Raw genomic sequence first — 16,892 nt, 5'->3', positions numbered from 1 at the left:
CAACAAGGGGAAGAAGGGTGGGTGAAATGTTGAAGCTGAGTCTTCTTTTCATCCTGCATTACTTTTCTAACTTTCTGTGTTACTGTTCCATTTTCAAAGATCAAATGAGTATGAAACAAGTGCATTTCCATGTCCACATAAGTTGCACGCTGTGGCAAATAAGGAAGCGGTATTTAAACGGCCTGATACGTTTATTCATCCACAGAAGGCTGGAAGAAAAAAAAGAGCCTGATGGCAGCGGTGGGATTCGAACCCACGCCCCGAAGAGACTGGAGCCTTAATCCAGCGCCTTAGACCGCTCGGCCACGCTACCTGCGCAAAATCCCTGTGGCTGCGTACTCAAAACACACACGCCATTTGGGAGCGTTCTGATAATTTCCTTTTCTTTCTTGTCAAAAGGTTGCAAGTCCCGACAATATCTTTCCACACTCATGCAGCACTGCTGGCGGCATAGGTCATTTAGAACGCCTTCACCTCTACAAGACCGCAAAAACACAAGAAAACTAGATCAATGCTAAAATATTACACATCCCCCTCTATTTATTCTCACACAGAAAGAGTTTAAAGCGCAAGTTCCTCATGTTACATTCAGGTGAAATCTGCTAGCGTGTCAAATGACCACCAACAGGTGCAAACAAAAGATAACAATTCAACACCAGCATAGGGAAAGTGCTGTCCTCCAGTATTCAGCATTCAAATGCTGCCTCTAGGAAATCGATTCATTAACCTGTTTTGACAAAAAGGGAGTAAGGCAAAAAAAAAGGAGGAACCCATAAAATGACACGCTAAAGGAACAGGGGGACTCTATTTTTGGTTCCCGACTCCTAGTTTAAAATCCACAGGATTCATTTGAAACAATCAGGAATCCTGCAGCATGTCAAATCTACCTACTGTAGATGAGCAGGACTTTTCCCGTTTTGACCATCAACATAATGAAATAACGCAAGTACAGGATATATGGATTATATATGCTAAGCCTGCTTTTTATCCAACTCTGGTATGACAAGAGATCTGTGCTTACTCTTCTCTAAAGCAAAAGCAACATGACCCCGACGTGATTTGAACACGCAACCTTCTGATCTGGAGTCAGACGCGCTACCGTTGCGCCACGAGGTCTCATTGTAAAGGTGGACGTGGTCGTCAACAGAGTAGCCAACAAAGGTAATTTTTTTTTCCCCACCGACATAAAATTAGATAGATTCTGACAAATTAAATATTCAGCCTAAAGAGGAAAGAAAATAAGTACTTTTCTTTTCAGCACAATACCACTGTAATTGAAGGCAAAGCCAAACAGAAAGGCACCGCACCAGCTAGCCAGTTTCTGTGTTTGTGGCCATGTGAAGCCATACCGGTTTAATTACATTACAATGGAACATGCAAATGCTGGGGTGAATCGTGCATGGTGTGGAATTCTCCACGTGACTTACTCTTTGCTAGCTTTATATTTAGGACAATTTATGGCCTCTTTCAAGTGAGAAGAAAGATGTTAAATTCTCTTCCTAAAGAAGGTGTTTTATGGAATTCAGTAGATGTATTTGAGGATGGCCTCGATGTTCTTGTGGCAAAGCTGGAAACTATGCCACTTTAGTATCTAAAGTGGGTATTGTAACACAGCTTGTTGATCCAAGGAGAAATCGGAATGCACATATGGAGTTCTAAAGGAATCCTGCTGCCCATTTTTGGGCACAATTGAAAATGACTTCAGGTCTTTTTTTTTTTTTCCTTTCTCCTTCTTTTGGAACCACAAGGGGAAGAAGGGTGGGTGAAATGTTGAAGCTGAGTCTTCTTTTCATCCTGCATTACTTTTCTAACTTTCTGTGTTACTGTTCCATTTTCAAAGATCAAATGAGTATGAAACAAGTGCATTTCCATGTCCACATAAGTTGCACGCTGTGGCAAATAAGGAAGCGGTATTTAAACGGCGTGATACGTTTATTCATCCACAGAAGGCTGGAAGAAAAAAAGAGCCTGATGGCAGCGGTGGGATTCGAACCCACGCCCCCGAAGAGACTGGAGCCTTAATCCAGCGCCTTAGACCGCTCGGCCACGTTACCTGCGCAAAATCCCTGTGGCTGCGTACTCAAAACACGCACGCCATTTGGGAGTGTGCTGATCATTTCCTTTTCTTTCTTGTCAAAAGGTTGCAAGTCCCGACAATATCTTTCCACACTCATGCAGCACTGCTGGCGGCATAGGTCATTTAGAACGCCTTCACCTCTACAAGACCGCAAAAACACAAGAAAACTAGATCAATGCTAAAATATTACACATCCCCCTCTATTTATTCTCACACAGAAAGAGTTTAAAGCGCAAGTTCCTCATTTTACATTCAGGTGAAATCTGCTAGCGTGTCAAATGACCACCAACAGGTGCAAACAAAAGATAACAATTCAACACCAGCATAGGGAAAGTGCTGTCCTCCAGTATTCAGCATTCAAATGCTGCCTCTAGGAAATCGATTCATTAACCTGTTTTGACAAAAAGGGAGTAAAGCAAAAAAAAGGAGGAACCCATAAAATGACACGCTAAAGGAACAGGGGGACTCTATTTTTGGTTCCCGACTCCTAGTTTAAAATCCACAGGTTTCATTTGAAACAATCAGGAATCCTGCAGCATGTCAAATCTACCTACTGTAGATGAGCAGGACTTTTCCCGTTTTGACCATCAACATAATGAAATAACGCAAGTACGGGATATATGGATTATATATGCTAAGCCTGCTTTTTATCCAACTCTGGTATGACAAGAGATCTGTGCTTACTCTTCTCCAAAGCAAAAGCAGCATGACCCCGACGGTATTTGAACACGCAACCTTCTGATCTGGAGTCAGACGCGCTACCGTTGCGCCACGAGGTCTCATTGTAAAGGTGGACGTGGTCGTCAACAGAGTAGCCAACAAAGGTAGGTTTTTTTCCCCCACGGACATAAAATTAGATAGATTCTGACAAATTAAATATTCAGCCTAAAGAGGAAAGAAAATAAGTACTTTTCTTTTCAGCACAATACCACTGTAATTGAAGGCAAAGCCAAACAGAAAGGCACTGCACCAGCTAGCCAGTATCTGTGTTTGTGGCCATGTGAAGCCATACCGGTTTAATTACATTACAATGGAACATGCAAATGCTGGGGTGAATCGTGCATGGTGTGGAATTCTCCACGTGACTTACTCTTTGCTAGCTTTATATTTAGGACAATTTATGGCCTCTTTCAAGTGAGAAGAAAGATGTTAAATTCTCTTCCTAAAGAAGGTGTTTTATGGAATTCAGTAGATGTATTTGAGGATGGCCTCGATGTTCTTGTGGCAAAGCTGGAAACTATGCCACTTTAGTATCTAAAGTGGGTATTGTAACACAGCTTGTTGATCCAAGGAGAAATCGGAATGCACATATGGAGTTCTAAAGGAATCCTGCTGCCCAACTTGGGGCACAATTGAAAATGACTTCAGGTCTTTCTTTTTTTCCTTTCTCCTTCTTTTGGAACAACAAGGGGAAGAAGGGTGGGTGAAATGTTGAAGCTGAGTCTTCTTTTCATCCTGCATTACTTTTCTAACTTTCTGTGTTACTGTTCCATTTTCAAAGATCAAATGAGTATGCAACAAGTGCATTTCCATGTCCACATAAGTTGCACGCTGTGGCAAATAAGGAAGCGGTATTTTAACGGCGTGATACGTTTATTCATCCACAGAAGGCTGGAAGAAAAAAAGAGCCTGATGGCAGCGGTGGGATTCGAACCCACGCCCCCGAAGAGACTGGAGCCTTAATCCAGCGCCTTAGACCGCTCGGCCACGCTACCTGCGCAAAATTACTGTGGCTGCGTACTCAAAACACGCACGCCATTTGGGAGCGTTCTCATCATTTCCTTTTCTTTCTTGTCAAAAGGTTGCAAGTCCCGACAATATCTTTCCACACTCATGCAGCACTGCTGGCGGCATAGGTCATTTAGAACGCCTTCACCTCTACAAGACTGCAAAAACACAAGAAAACTAGATCAATGCTAAAATATTACACATCCCCCTCTATTTATTCTCACACAGAAAGAGTTTAAAGCGCAAGTTCCTCATGTTACATTCAGGTGAAATCTGCTAGCGTGTCAAATGACCACCAACAGGTGCAAACAAAAGATAACAATTCAACACCAGCATAGGGAAAGTGCTGTCCTCCAGTATTCAGCATTCAAATGCTGCCTCTAGGAAATCGATTCATTAACCTGTTTTGACAAAAAGGGAGTAAAGCAAAAAAAAGGAGGAACCCATAAAATGACACGCTAAATGAACAGGGGGACTCGATTTTTGGTTCCCGACTCCTAGTTTAAAATCCACAGGATTCATTTGAAACAATCAGGAATCCTGCAGCATGTCAAATCTATCTACTGTAGATGAGCAGGACTTTTCCTGTTTTGACCATCAACATAATGAAATAACGCAAGTACGGGATATATGGATTATATATGCTAAGCCTGCTTTTTATCCAACTCTGGTATGACAAGAGATCTGTGCTTACTCTTCTCCAAAGCAAAAGCAGCATGACCCCGACGTGATTTGAACACACAACCTTCTGATCTGGAGTCAGACGCGCTTCCGTTGCGCCACGAGGTCTCATTGTAAAGGTGGACGTGGTCGTCAACAGAGTAGCCAACAAAGGTAGGTTTTTTTTCCCCCACCGACATAAAATTAGATCGATTCTGACAAATTAAATATTCAGCCTAAAGAGGAATGAAAATAAGTACTTTTCTTTTCAGCACAATACCACTGTAATTGAAGGCAAAGCCAAACAGAAAGGCACCGCACCAGCTAGCCAGTTTCTGTGTTTGTGGCCATGTGAAGCCATACCGGTTTAATTACATTACAATGGAACATGCAAATGCTGGGGTGAATCGTGCATGGTGTGGAATTCTCCACGTGACTTACTCTTTGCTAGCTTTATATTTAGGACAATTTATGGCCTCTTTCAAGTGAGAAGAAAGATGTTAAATTCTCTTCCTAAAGAAGGTGTTTTATGGAATTCAGTAGATGTATTTGAGGATGGCCTCGATGTTCTTGTGGCAAAGCTGGAAACTATGCCACTTTAGTATCTAAAGTGGGTATTGTAACACAGCTTGTTGATCCAAGGAGAAATCGGAATGCACATATGGAGTTCTAAAGGAATCCTGCTGCCCAATTTGGGGCACAATTGAAAATGACTTCAGGTCTTTTTTTTTTTTTTCCTTTCTCCTTCTTTTGGAACAACAAGGGGAAGAAGGGTGGGTGAAATGTTGAAGCTGAGTCTTCTTTTCATCCTGCATTACTTTTCTAACTTTCTGTGTTACTGTTCCATTTTCAAAGATCAAATGAGTATGAAACAAGTGCATTTCCATGTCCACATAAATTGCACGTTGTGGCAAATAAGGAAGCGGTATTTAATTGGCGTGATACGTTTATTCATCCACAGAAGGCTGGAAGAAAAAAAGAGCCTGATGGCAGCGGTGGGATTCGAATCCACGCCCCCGAAGAGACTGGAGCCTTAATCCAGCGCCTTAGACCGCTCGGCCCTGCTACCTGCGCAAAATCCCTGTGGCTGCGTACTCAAAACACGCACGCCATTTGGGAGCGTGCTGATCATTTCCTTTTGTTTCTTGTCAAAAGGTTGCAAGTCCCGACAATATCTTTCCACACTCATGCAGCACTGCTGGCGGCATAGGTCATTTAGAACGCCTTCACCTCTACAAGACCGCAAAAACACAAGAAAACTAGATCAATGCTAAAATATTACACATCCCCCTCTATTTATTCTCACACAGAAAGAGTTTAAAGCGCAAGTTCCTCATCTTACATTCAGGTGAAATCTGCTAGCGTGTCAAATGACCACCAACAGGTGCAAACAAAAGATAACAATTCAACACCAGCATAGGGAAAGTGCTGTCCTCCAGTATTCAGCATTCAAATGCTGCCTCTAGGAAATCGATTCATTAACCTGTTTTGACAAAAAGGGAGTAAAGCAAAAAAAAGGAGGAACCCATAAAATGACACGCTAAAGGAACAGGGGGACTCTATTTTTGGTTCCCGACTCCTAGTTTAAAATCCACAGGTTTCATTTGAAACAATCAGGAATCCTGCAGCATGTCAAATCTACCTACTGTAGATGAGCAGGACTTTTCCCGTTTTGACCATCAACATAATGAAATAACGCAAGTACGGGATATATGGATTATATATGCTAAGCCTGCTTTTTATCCAACTCTGGTATGACAAGAGATCTGTGCTTACTCTTCTCCAAAGCAAAAGCAGCATGACCCCGACGGTATTTGAACACGCAACCTTCTGATCTGGAGTCAGACGTGCTACCGTTGCGCCACGAGGTCTCATTGTAAAGGTGGACGTGGTCGTCAACAGAGTAGCCAACAAAGGTAGGTTTTTTTCCCCCACGGACATAAAATTAGATAGATTCTGACAAATTAAATATTCAGCCTGAAGAGGAAAGAAAATAAGTACTTTTCTTTTCAGCACAATACCACTGTAATTGAAGGCAAAGCCAAACAGAAAGGCACTGCACCAGCTAGCCAGTATCTGTGTTTGTGGCCATGTGAAGCCATACCGGTTTAATTACATTACAATGGAACATGCAAATGCTGGGGTGAATCGTGCATGGTGTGGAATTCTCCACGTGACTTACTCTTTGCTAGCTTTATATTTAAGACAATTTATGGCCTCTTTCAAGTGAGAAGAAAGATGTTAAATTCTCTTCCTAAAGAAGGTGTTTTATGGAATTCAGTAGATGTATTTGAGGATGGCCTCGATGTTCTTGTGGCAAAGCTGGAAACTATGCCACTTTAGTATCTAAAGTGGGTATTGTAACACAGCTTGTTGATCCAAGGAGAAATCGGAATGCACATATGGAGTTCTAAAGGAATCCTGCTGCCCATTTTGGGGCACAATTGAAAATGACTTCAGGTTTTTTTTTTTTTTTTTCCTTTCTCCTTCTTTTGGAACAACAAGGGGAAGAAGGGTGGGTGAAATGTTGAAGCTGAGTCTTCTTTTCATCCTGCATTACTTTTCTAACTTTCTGTGTTACTGTTCCATTTTCAAAGATCAAATGAGTATGAAACAAGTGCATTTCCATGTCCACATAAGTTGCACGCTGTGGCAAATAAGGAAGCGGTATTTAAACGGCCTGATACGTTTATTCATCCACAGAAGGCTGGAAGAAAAAAAAGAGCCTGATGGCAGCGGTGGGATTCGAACCCACGCCCCGAAGAGACTGGAGCCTTAATCCAGCGCCTTAGACCGCTCGGCCACGCTACCTGCGCAAAATCCTTGTGGCTGCGTACTCAAAACACACACGCCATTTGGGAGCGTTCTGATCATTTCCTTTTCTTTCTTGTCAAAAGGTTGCAAGTCCCGACAATATCTTTCCACACTCATGCAGCACTGCTGGCGGCATAGGTCATTTAGAACGCCTTCACCTCTACAAGACCGCAAAAACACAAGAAAACTAGATCAATGCTAAAATATTACACATCCCCCTCTATTTATTCTCACACAGAAAGAGTTTAAAGCGCAAGTTCCTCATCTTACATTCAGGTGAAATCTGCTAGCGTGTCAAATGACCACCAACAGGTGCAAACAAAAGATAACAATTCAACACCAGCATAGGGAAAGTGCTGTCCTCCAGTATTCAGCATTCAAATGCTGCCTCTAGGAAATCGATTCATTAACCTGTTTTGACAAAAAGGGAGTAAGGCAAAAAAAAAGGAGGAACCCATAAAATGACACGCTAAAGGAACAGGGGGACTCTATTTTTGGTTCCCGACTCCTAGTTTAAAATCCACAGGATTCATTTGAAACAATCAGGAATCCTGCAGCATGTCAAATCTACCTACTGTAGATGAGCAGGACTTTTCCCGTTTTGACCATCAACATAATGAAATAACGCAAGTACAGGATATATGGATTATATATGCTAAGCCTGCTTTTTATCCAACTCTGGTATGACAAGAGATCTGTGCTTACTCTTCTCTAAAGCAAAAGCAACATGACCCCGACGTGATTTGAACACGCAACCTTCTGATCTGGAGTCAGACGCGCTACCGTTGCGCCACAAGGTCTCATTGTAAAGGTGGACGTGGTCGTCAACAGAGTAGCCAACAAAGGTAATTTTTTTTTCCCCACCGACATAAAATTAGATAGATTCTGACAAATTAAATATTCAGCCTAAAGAGGAAAGAAAATAAGTACTTTTCTTTTCAGCACAATACCACTGTAATTGAAGGCAAAGCCAAACAGAAAGGCACCGCACCAGCTAGCCAGTTTCTGTGTTTGTGGCCATGTGAAGCCATACCGGTTTAATTACATTACAATGGAACATGCAAATGCTGGGGTGAATCGTGCATGGTGTGGAATTCTCCACGTGACTTACTCTTTGCTAGCTTTATATTTAGGACAATTTATGGCCTCTTTCAAGTGAGAAGAAAGATGTTAAATTCTCTTCCTAAAGAAGGTGTTTTATGGAATTCAGTAGATGTATTTGAGGATGGCCTCGATGTTCTTGTGGCAAAGCTGGAAACTATGCCACTTTAGTATCTAAAGTGGGTATTGTAACACAGCTTGTTGATCCAAGGAGAAATCGGAATGCACATATGGAGTTCTAAAGGAATCCTGCTGCCCATTTTTGGGCACAATTGAAAATGACTTCAGGTCTTTTTTTTTTTTCCTTTCTCCTTCTTTTGGAACAACAAGGGGAAGAAGGGTGGGTGAAATGTTGAAGCTGAGTCTTCTTTTCATCCTGCATTACTTTTCTAACTTTCTGTGTTACTGTTCCATTTTCAAAGATCAAATGAGTATGAAACAAGTGCATTTCCATGTCCACATAAGTTGCACGCTGTGGCAAATAAGGAAGCGGTATTTAAACGGCGTGATACGTTTATTCATCCACAGAAGGCTGGAAGAAAAAAAGAGCCTGATGGCAGCGGTGGGATTCGAACCCACGCCCCCGAAGAGACTGGAGCCTTAATCCAGCGCCTTAGACCGCTCGGCCACGTTACCTGCGCAAAATCCCCGTGGCTGCGTACTTAAAACACGCACGCCATTTGGGAGCGTGCTGATCATTTCCTTTTCTTTCTTGTCAAAAGGTTGCAAGTCCCGACAATATCTTTCCACACTCATGCAGCACTGCTGGCGGCATAGGTCATTTAGAACGCCTTCACCTCTACAAGACCGCAAAAACACAAGAAAACTAGATCAATGCTAAAATATTACACATCCCCCTCTATTTATTCTCACACAGAAAGAGTTTAAAGCGCAAGTTCCTCATCTTACATTCAGGTGAAATCTGCTAGCGTGTCAAATGACCACCAACAGGTGCAAACAAAAGATAACAATTCAACACCAGCATAGGGAAAGTGCTGTCCTCCAGTATTCAGCATTCAAATGCTGCCTCTAGGAAATCGATTCATTAACCTGTTTTGACAAAAAGGGAGTAAAGCAAAAAAAAGGAGGAACCCATAAAATGACACGCTAAAGGAACAGGGGGACTCTATTTTTGGTTCCCGACTCCTAGTTTAAAATCCACAGGTTTCATTTGAAACAATCAGGAACCCTGCAGCATGTCAAATCTACCTACTGTAGATGAGCAGGACTTTTCCCGTTTTGACCATCAACATAATGAAATAACGCAAGTACGGGATATATGGATTATATATGCTAAGCCTGCTTTTTATCCAACTCTGGTATGACAAGAGATCTGTGCTTACTCTTCTCCAAAGCAAAAGCAGCATGACCCCGACGGTATTTGAACACGCAACCTTCTGATCTGGAGTCAGACGCGCTTCCGTTGCGCCACGAGGTCTCATTGTAAAGGTGGACGTGGTCGTCAACAGAGTAGCCAACAAAGGTAGGTTTTTTTTCCCCCACCGACATAAAATTAGATCGATTCTGACAAATTAAATATTCAGCCTAAAGAGGAATGAAAATAAGTACTTTTCTTTTCAGCACAATACCACTGTAATTGAAGGCAAAGCCAAACAGAAAGGCACCGCACCAGCTAGCCAGTTTCTGTGTTTGTGGCCATGTGAAGCCATACCGGTTTAATTACATTACAATGGAACATGCAAATGCTGGGGTGAATCGTGCATGTGTGGAATTCTCCACGTGACTTACTCTTTGCTAGCTTTATATTTAGGACAATTTATGGCCTCTTTCAAGTGAGAAGAAAGATGTTAAATTCTCTTCCTAAAGAAGGTGTTTTATGGAATTCAGTAGATGTATTTGAGGATGGCCTCGATGTTCTTGTGGCAAAGCTGGAAACTATGCCACTTTAGTATCTAAAGTGGGTATTGTAACACAGCTTGTTGATCCAAGGAGAAATCGGAAAGCACATATGGAGTTCTAAAGGAATCCTGCTGCCCAATTTGGGGCACAATTGAAAATGACTTCAGGTCTTTCTTTTTTTTCCTTTCTCCTTCTTTTGGAACAACAAGGGGAAGAAGGGTGGGTGAAATGTGGAAGCTGAGTCTTCTTTTCATCCTGCATTACTTTTCTAACTTTCTGTGTTACTGTTCCATTTTCAAAGATCAAATGAGTATGAAACAAGTGCATTTCCATGTCCACATAAATTGCACGTTGTGGCAAATAAGGAAGCGGTATTTAATTGGCGTGATACGTTTATTCATCCACAGAAGGCTGGAAGAAAAAAAGAGCCTGATGGCAGCGGTGGGATTCGAATCCATGCCCCCGAAGAGACTGGAGCCTTAATCCAGCGCCTTAGACTGCTCGGCCCTGCTACCTGCGCGAAATTCCTTTGACTGCATACTCAAAACACGCACGCCATTTGGGAGCGTTCTGATCATTTCATTTTCTTTCTTGTCAAAAGGTTGCAAGTCCCGACAATATCTTTCCACACTCATGCAGCACTGCTGGCGGCATAGGTCATTTAGAACGCCTTCACCTCTACAAGACCACAAAAACACAAGAAAACTAGATCAATGCTAAAATATTACACATCCCCCTCTATTTATTCTCACACAGAAAGAGTTTAAAGCGCAAGTTCCTCATGTTACATTCAGGTGAAATCTGCTAGCGTGTCAAATGACCACCAACAGGTGCAAACAAAAGATAACAATTCAACACCAGCATAGGGAAAGTGCTGTCCTCCAGTATTCAGCATTCAAATGCTGCCTCTAGGAAATCGATTCATTAACCTGTTTTGGCAAAAAGGGAGTAAAGCAAAAAAAAGGAGGAACCCATAAAATGACACGCTAAAGGAACAAGGGGACTCTATTTTTGGTTCCCGACTCCTAGTTTAAAATCCACAGGATTCATTTGAAACAATCAGGAATCCTGCAGCATGTCAAATCTACCTACTGTAGATGAGCAGGACTTTTCCCGTTTTGACCATCAACATAATGAAATAACGCAAGTACGGGATATATGGATTATATATGCTAAGCCTGCTTTTCATCCAACTCTGGTATGACAAGAGATCTGTGCTTACTCTTCTCCAAAGCAAAAGCAGCATGACCCCAACGTGATTTGAACAAGCAACCTTCTGATCTGGAGTCAGACACGGTACCGTTGCGCCACGAGGTCTCATTGCGAAGGATGATGTGGTCGTCAACAGAGTAGCCAACAAAGGTAGTTTTTTTTTCCCCCCACCGACATAAAATTAGATCGATTCTGACAAATTAAATATTCAGCCTAAAGAGGAATGAAAATAAGTACTTTTCTTTTCAGCACAATACCACTGTAATTGAAGGCAAAGCCAAACAGAAAGGCACCGCACCAGCTAGCCAGTTTCTGTGTTTGTGGCCATGTGAAGCCATACCGGTTTAATTACATTACAATGGAACATGCAAATGCTGGGGTGAATCGTGCATGGTGTGGAATTCTCCACGTGACTTACTCTTTGCTAGCTTTATATTTAGGACAATTTATGGCCTCTTTCAAGTGAGAAGAAAGATGTTAAATTCTCTTCCTAAAGAAGGTGTTTTATGGAATTCAGTAGATGTATTTGAGGATGGCCTCGATGTTCTTGTGGCAAAGCTGGAAACTATGCCACTTTAGTATCTAAAGTGGGTATTGTAGCACAGCTTGTTGATCCAAGGAGAAATCGGGATGCACATATGGAGTTCTAAAGGAATCCTGCTGCCCAATTTGGGGCACAATTGAAAATGACTTCAGGTCTTTCTTTTTTTCCTTTCTCCTTCTTTTGGAACAACAAGGGGAAGAAGGGTGGGTGAAATGTTGAAGCTGAGTCTTCTTTTCATCCTGCATTACTTTTCTAACTTTCTGTGTTACTGTTCCATATTCAAAGATCAAATGAGTATGAAACAAGTGCATTTCCATGTCCACATAAGTTGCACGCTGTGGCAAATAAGGAAGCGGTATTTAAACGGCGTGATACGTTTATTCATCCACAGAAGGCTGGAAGAAAAAAAAGAGCCTGATGGCAGCAGTGGGATTCGAACACACGCCCCCGAAGAGACTGGAGCCTTATTCCAGCGCCTTAGACCGCTCGGCCACGCTACCTGCGCAAAATTCCTTTGACTGCGTACTCAAAACACGCACGCCATTTGGGAGCGTTCTGATCATTTCCTTTTCTTTCTTGTCAAAAGGTTGCAAGTCCCGACAATATCTTTCCACACTCATGCAGCACTGCTGGCGGCATAGGTCATTTAGAACGCCTTCACCTCTACAAGACCGCAAAAACACAAGAAAACTAGATCAATGCTAAAATATTACACATCCCCCTCTATTTATTCTCACACAGAAAGAGTTTAAAGCGCAAGTTCCTCATGTTACATTCAGGTGAAATCTGCTAGCGTGTCAAATGACCACCAACAGGTGCAAACAAAAGATAACAATTCAACACCAGCATAGGGAAAGTGCTGTCCTCCAGTATTCAGCATTCAAATGCTGCCTCTAGGAAATCGATTCATTAACCTGTTTTGACAAAAAGTTAGTAAAGCAAAAAAAAAGGAGGAACCCATAAAATGACACGCTAAAGGAACAGGGGGACTCTATTTTTGGTTCCCGACTCCTATTTTAAATCCACAGGATTCATTTGAAACAATCAGGAATCCTGGAGCATGTCAAATCTACCTACTGTAGATGAGCAGGACTTTTCCCGTTTTGACCATCAACATAATGAAATAACGCAAGTACAGGATATATGGATTATATATGCTAAGCCTGCTTTTTATCCAACTCTGGTATGACAAGAGATCTGTGCTTACTCTTCTCCAAAGCAAAAGCAGCATGACCCCGACGTGATTTGAACAAGCAACCTTCTGATCTGGAGTCAGACACGCTACCGTTGCGCCACGAGGTCTCATTGCGAAGGATGACGTGGTCGTCAACAGAGTAGCCAACAATGGTAGTTTTTTTTTTCCCCCCACCGACATAAAATTAGATCGATTCTGACAAATTAAATATTCAGCCTAAAGAGGAATGAAAATAAGTACTTTTCTTTTCAGCACAATACCACTGTAATTGAAGGCAAAGCCAAACAGAAAGGCACCGCACCAGCTAGCCAGTTTCTGTGTTTGTGGCCATGTGAAGCCATACCGGTTTAATTACATTACAATGGAACATGCAAATGCTGGGGTGAATCGTGCATGGTGTGGAATTCTCCACGTGACTTACTCTTTGCTAGCTTTATATTTAGGACCATTTATGGCCTCTTTCAAGTGAGATGAAAGATGTTAAATTCTCTTCCTAAAGAAGGTGTTTTATGGAATTCAGTAGATGTATTTGAGGATGGCCTCGATGTTCTTGTGGCAAAGCTGGAAACTATGCCACTTTAGTATCTAAAGTGGGTATTGTAACACAGCTTGTTGATGCAAGGAGAAATCGGAATGCACATATGGAGTTCTAAAGGAATCCTGCTGCCCAATTTGGGGCACAATTGAAAATGACTTCAGGTCTTTCTTTTTTTCCTTTCTCCTTCTTTTGGAACAACAAGGGGAAGAAGGGTGGGTGAAATGTTGAAGCTGAGTCTTCTTTTCATCCTGCATTACTTTTCTAACTTTCTGTGTTACTATTCCATTTTCAAAGATCAAATGAGTATGAAACAAGTGCATTTCCATGTCCACATAAGTTGCACGCTGTGGCAAATAAGGAAGCGGTATTTAAACGGCGTGATACGTTTATTCATCCACAGAAGGCTTGAAGAAAAAAAGAGCCTGATGGCAGCGGTGGGATTCGAACCCACGCCCCCGAAGAGACTGGAGCCTTAATCCAGCGCCTTAGACCACTCGGCCACGCTACCTGCGCGAAATCCCTGTGGCTGCGTACTCAAAACACGCACGCCATTTGGGAGCGTTCTGATCATTTCCTTTTCTTTCTTGTCAAAAGGTTGCAAGTCCCGACAATATCTTTCCACACTCATGCAGCACTGCTGGCGGCATAGGTCATTTAGAACGCCTTCACCTCTACAAGACCGCAAAAACACAAGAAAACTAGATCAATGCTAAAATATTACACATCCCGCTCTATTTATTCTCACACAGAAAGAGTTTAAAGCGCAAGTTCCTCATGTTACATTCAGGTGATATCTGCTAGCGTGTCAAATGACCACCAACAGGTGCAAACAAAAGATAACAATTCAACACCAGCATAGGGAAAGTGCTGTCCTCCAGTATTCAGCATTCAAATGCTGCCTCTAGGAAATCGATTCATTAACCTGTTTTGACAAAAAGGGAGTAAAGCAAAAAAAAGGAGGAACCCATAAAATGACACACTAAAGGAACAGGGGGACTCTATTTTTGGCTCCCGACTCCTAGTTTAAAATCCACAGGATTCATTTGAAACAATCAGGAATCCTGCAGCATGTCAAATCTACCTACTGTAGATGAGCAGGACTTTTCCCGTTTTGACCATCAACATAATGAAATAACGCAAGTACGGGATATATGGATTATATATGTTACGGTTACCCTTAGGCTTGCTGAGAGCTGGACCGTTTAGTCGTCTGGATTCCTAGTTACTGAAGAGGGGAGAGCTGATTTCCATAGTATTCCATACGAGTCCTGTAAGTGTAGAATCATCCCACTAGCTATAGCATAGCTAGGATACCTTTCTGCCCACAAAACGAGTCAAAGCAGCGATTTGAGGGTCAAGTAAGAACTGAGGTCTGGAACACCCAGCCTGCTTTTTATTACAGTCAGGTACACACAGACCCCTCCCAGGGGGAGGTATAAAATAACCAATAACAGCATAGTACAGCCCCCTGATGCCCTCCCCTCTGCTTGGGAGATAATTGAGTTTCCTACTGTATCTACTCAATTATCTCCAAGCTAAAACTTATACATTTTTATACATTTTTATAACTTTTTATTTTACCTAGCACATTAATAAAACTTGTATTTTTGTGAACAACATACAGTGGGGAACAACATACTCAAATTTCGTGCGAATCCGTCCAGTAGTTCAAAAGATATTAAAAAGTCCTTTTTGGACCGACCGCACGCCTGTTTGCAAGTCCAGAACCAGTTCCACAGATTCAGGCTCTGTGGTCGGTTGATGTTCGGACGGAAAATCGGTAAAGTTCCATCCGAAGCCGGTGTTCGAATATTCGAACGTACTTCGGCTCGTGTCGAAGTGTCGGAGAAGACACTGGTTACCGATGACCGCATTCGACTGCATTAAAATGGCCACCGCCACGTGTTCGACTGTAATTGCGGCCGCTTCGACTACCTCAGGGACTTCGACGGCTTCGGCACTTCAGCGGTATTCGAAGTGCCAGTTCAAATATTGCAATGCTGTTCCCAAGTAATTTAAAGGTACATAATTAGAACTAGTGTTTCTGTAACAGTGCTCCCTTTTTGTGGAACACTCTGGCAGACACCGTCTGACCCCTTTTCGGGGCAGACTAAGGCTGTCCAGACCGCTGGTTATGCTGGGCTGAGGTCCGTTTGCCTGGACAACCCGTCCGCATTGACATTCTGTTTCCCGGGTCGGTAGGAAATGGTGAAATTGAAGGGTTGCAATGATAAACTCCAACGTAATAACCTGCCGTTATCTCCAGAGACCCGGTTTAGCCACACCAACGGGTTATGATCGGTGACCAGCGTGAACTCTTGTCCATATAAATAGGGAGTCAATTTCTTTAATGCCCACACCAAGGCCAAACACTCCTTTTCGACCACTGCATAACTGACTTCGCGGGGCAGGAGCTTCCGGCTGATGTAGGCCACTGGATGCTCCCCTCCATCTTCACCTACTTGGCTGAGGACGGCTCCCAGCCCGAACATGGAAGCGTCTGTATGGACGATAAAACGTTTATTAGGGGCTGGGGCCGCCAAGACAGGAGCATTAACCAACGCATTTTTGAGGGCCTGGAAAGCCGTTTTTCTCTACGATCCTTTTCTCTACGATCTGGTATGGGCCCTGCCATGATGCTTGTAATTTGTCTGTCTTCACCGGCTTAAGTACTAACACCTTTTGTCCTACGGTAAAGATTCTCCTTCGGGCCCCCCTATCGTACCATACTTTCTGTCTTCTCTGGGCCGACTGGAGGTTAGCCTGCACTGATTTGGCTAGCTGCTCCATGCGGTCTCTGAGTTCCAACACGTATGGCACAATGGGGACACCGTCCGTTTCCGTCTCTCCCTCCCAGTGCTCCCGGATCAGGTTTAGGGGGCCCCGTACCTTTCGTCCGTAGAGCAACTCAAAAGGAGAGAACCCTGTCGTTTCCTGGGGCACCTCCCGATACGCAAATAGGAGATGCGGCAGGAAACGTTCCCAATCTCGGTATTCCTGCGTGAACGTTTTGAGCATTTGTTTGAGGGTTCCGTTGAACCTCTCACAAAGTCCGTTCATTTGGGGGTGATAGGGGGAGCTCAGGAGGGATTTAATTTTGCAAACCCGCCAGAGTTGTTGGGTCAATTCTGCTGTAAATTGGGTGCCTCGGTCCGACAGAATT

At 42.9% G+C, this 16,892-nt stretch overlaps 7 non-coding genes across 7 annotated transcripts; all 7 read right to left on the bottom strand.

The window, feature by feature from the left end:
- Positions 1 to 232: 232 nt before the first annotated feature.
- TRNAL-AAG (transfer RNA leucine (anticodon AAG)) lies at positions 233 to 313 on the bottom strand. The gene has a single exon. It is a non-coding gene; the product is annotated as a tRNA-Leu (tRNA).
- Positions 314 to 1,044: 731 nt separating this feature from the next.
- On the bottom strand, positions 1,045 to 1,116 carry TRNAW-CCA (transfer RNA tryptophan (anticodon CCA)). The gene has a single exon. It is a non-coding gene; the product is annotated as a tRNA-Trp (tRNA).
- Positions 1,117 to 3,710: 2,594 nt separating this feature from the next.
- Positions 3,711 to 3,792, bottom strand: TRNAL-AAG (transfer RNA leucine (anticodon AAG)). Its single transcript has one exon. It is a non-coding gene; the product is annotated as a tRNA-Leu (tRNA).
- A 730-nt stretch (positions 3,793 to 4,522) lies between these two features.
- TRNAW-CCA (transfer RNA tryptophan (anticodon CCA)) lies at positions 4,523 to 4,594 on the bottom strand. The gene has a single exon. It is a non-coding gene; the product is annotated as a tRNA-Trp (tRNA).
- A 2,601-nt stretch (positions 4,595 to 7,195) lies between these two features.
- TRNAL-AAG (transfer RNA leucine (anticodon AAG)) lies at positions 7,196 to 7,276 on the bottom strand. The gene has a single exon. It is a non-coding gene; the product is annotated as a tRNA-Leu (tRNA).
- Positions 7,277 to 8,007: 731 nt separating this feature from the next.
- On the bottom strand, positions 8,008 to 8,079 carry TRNAW-CCA (transfer RNA tryptophan (anticodon CCA)). The gene has a single exon. It is a non-coding gene; the product is annotated as a tRNA-Trp (tRNA).
- Positions 8,080 to 14,155: 6,076 nt separating this feature from the next.
- Positions 14,156 to 14,237, bottom strand: TRNAL-AAG (transfer RNA leucine (anticodon AAG)). Its single transcript has one exon. It is a non-coding gene; the product is annotated as a tRNA-Leu (tRNA).
- Positions 14,238 to 16,892: the final 2,655 nt, after the last annotated feature.

Source organism: Pelobates fuscus, chromosome 3, assembly GCF_036172605.1.
Source record: "Pelobates fuscus isolate aPelFus1 chromosome 3, aPelFus1.pri, whole genome shotgun sequence".
Lineage (NCBI taxonomy): Eukaryota > Metazoa > Chordata > Amphibia > Anura > Pelobatidae > Pelobates > Pelobates fuscus.
The sequence above is the reverse complement of the archived record's forward strand: the minus strand, read 5'-3'. Positions and strand labels throughout refer to the sequence as shown.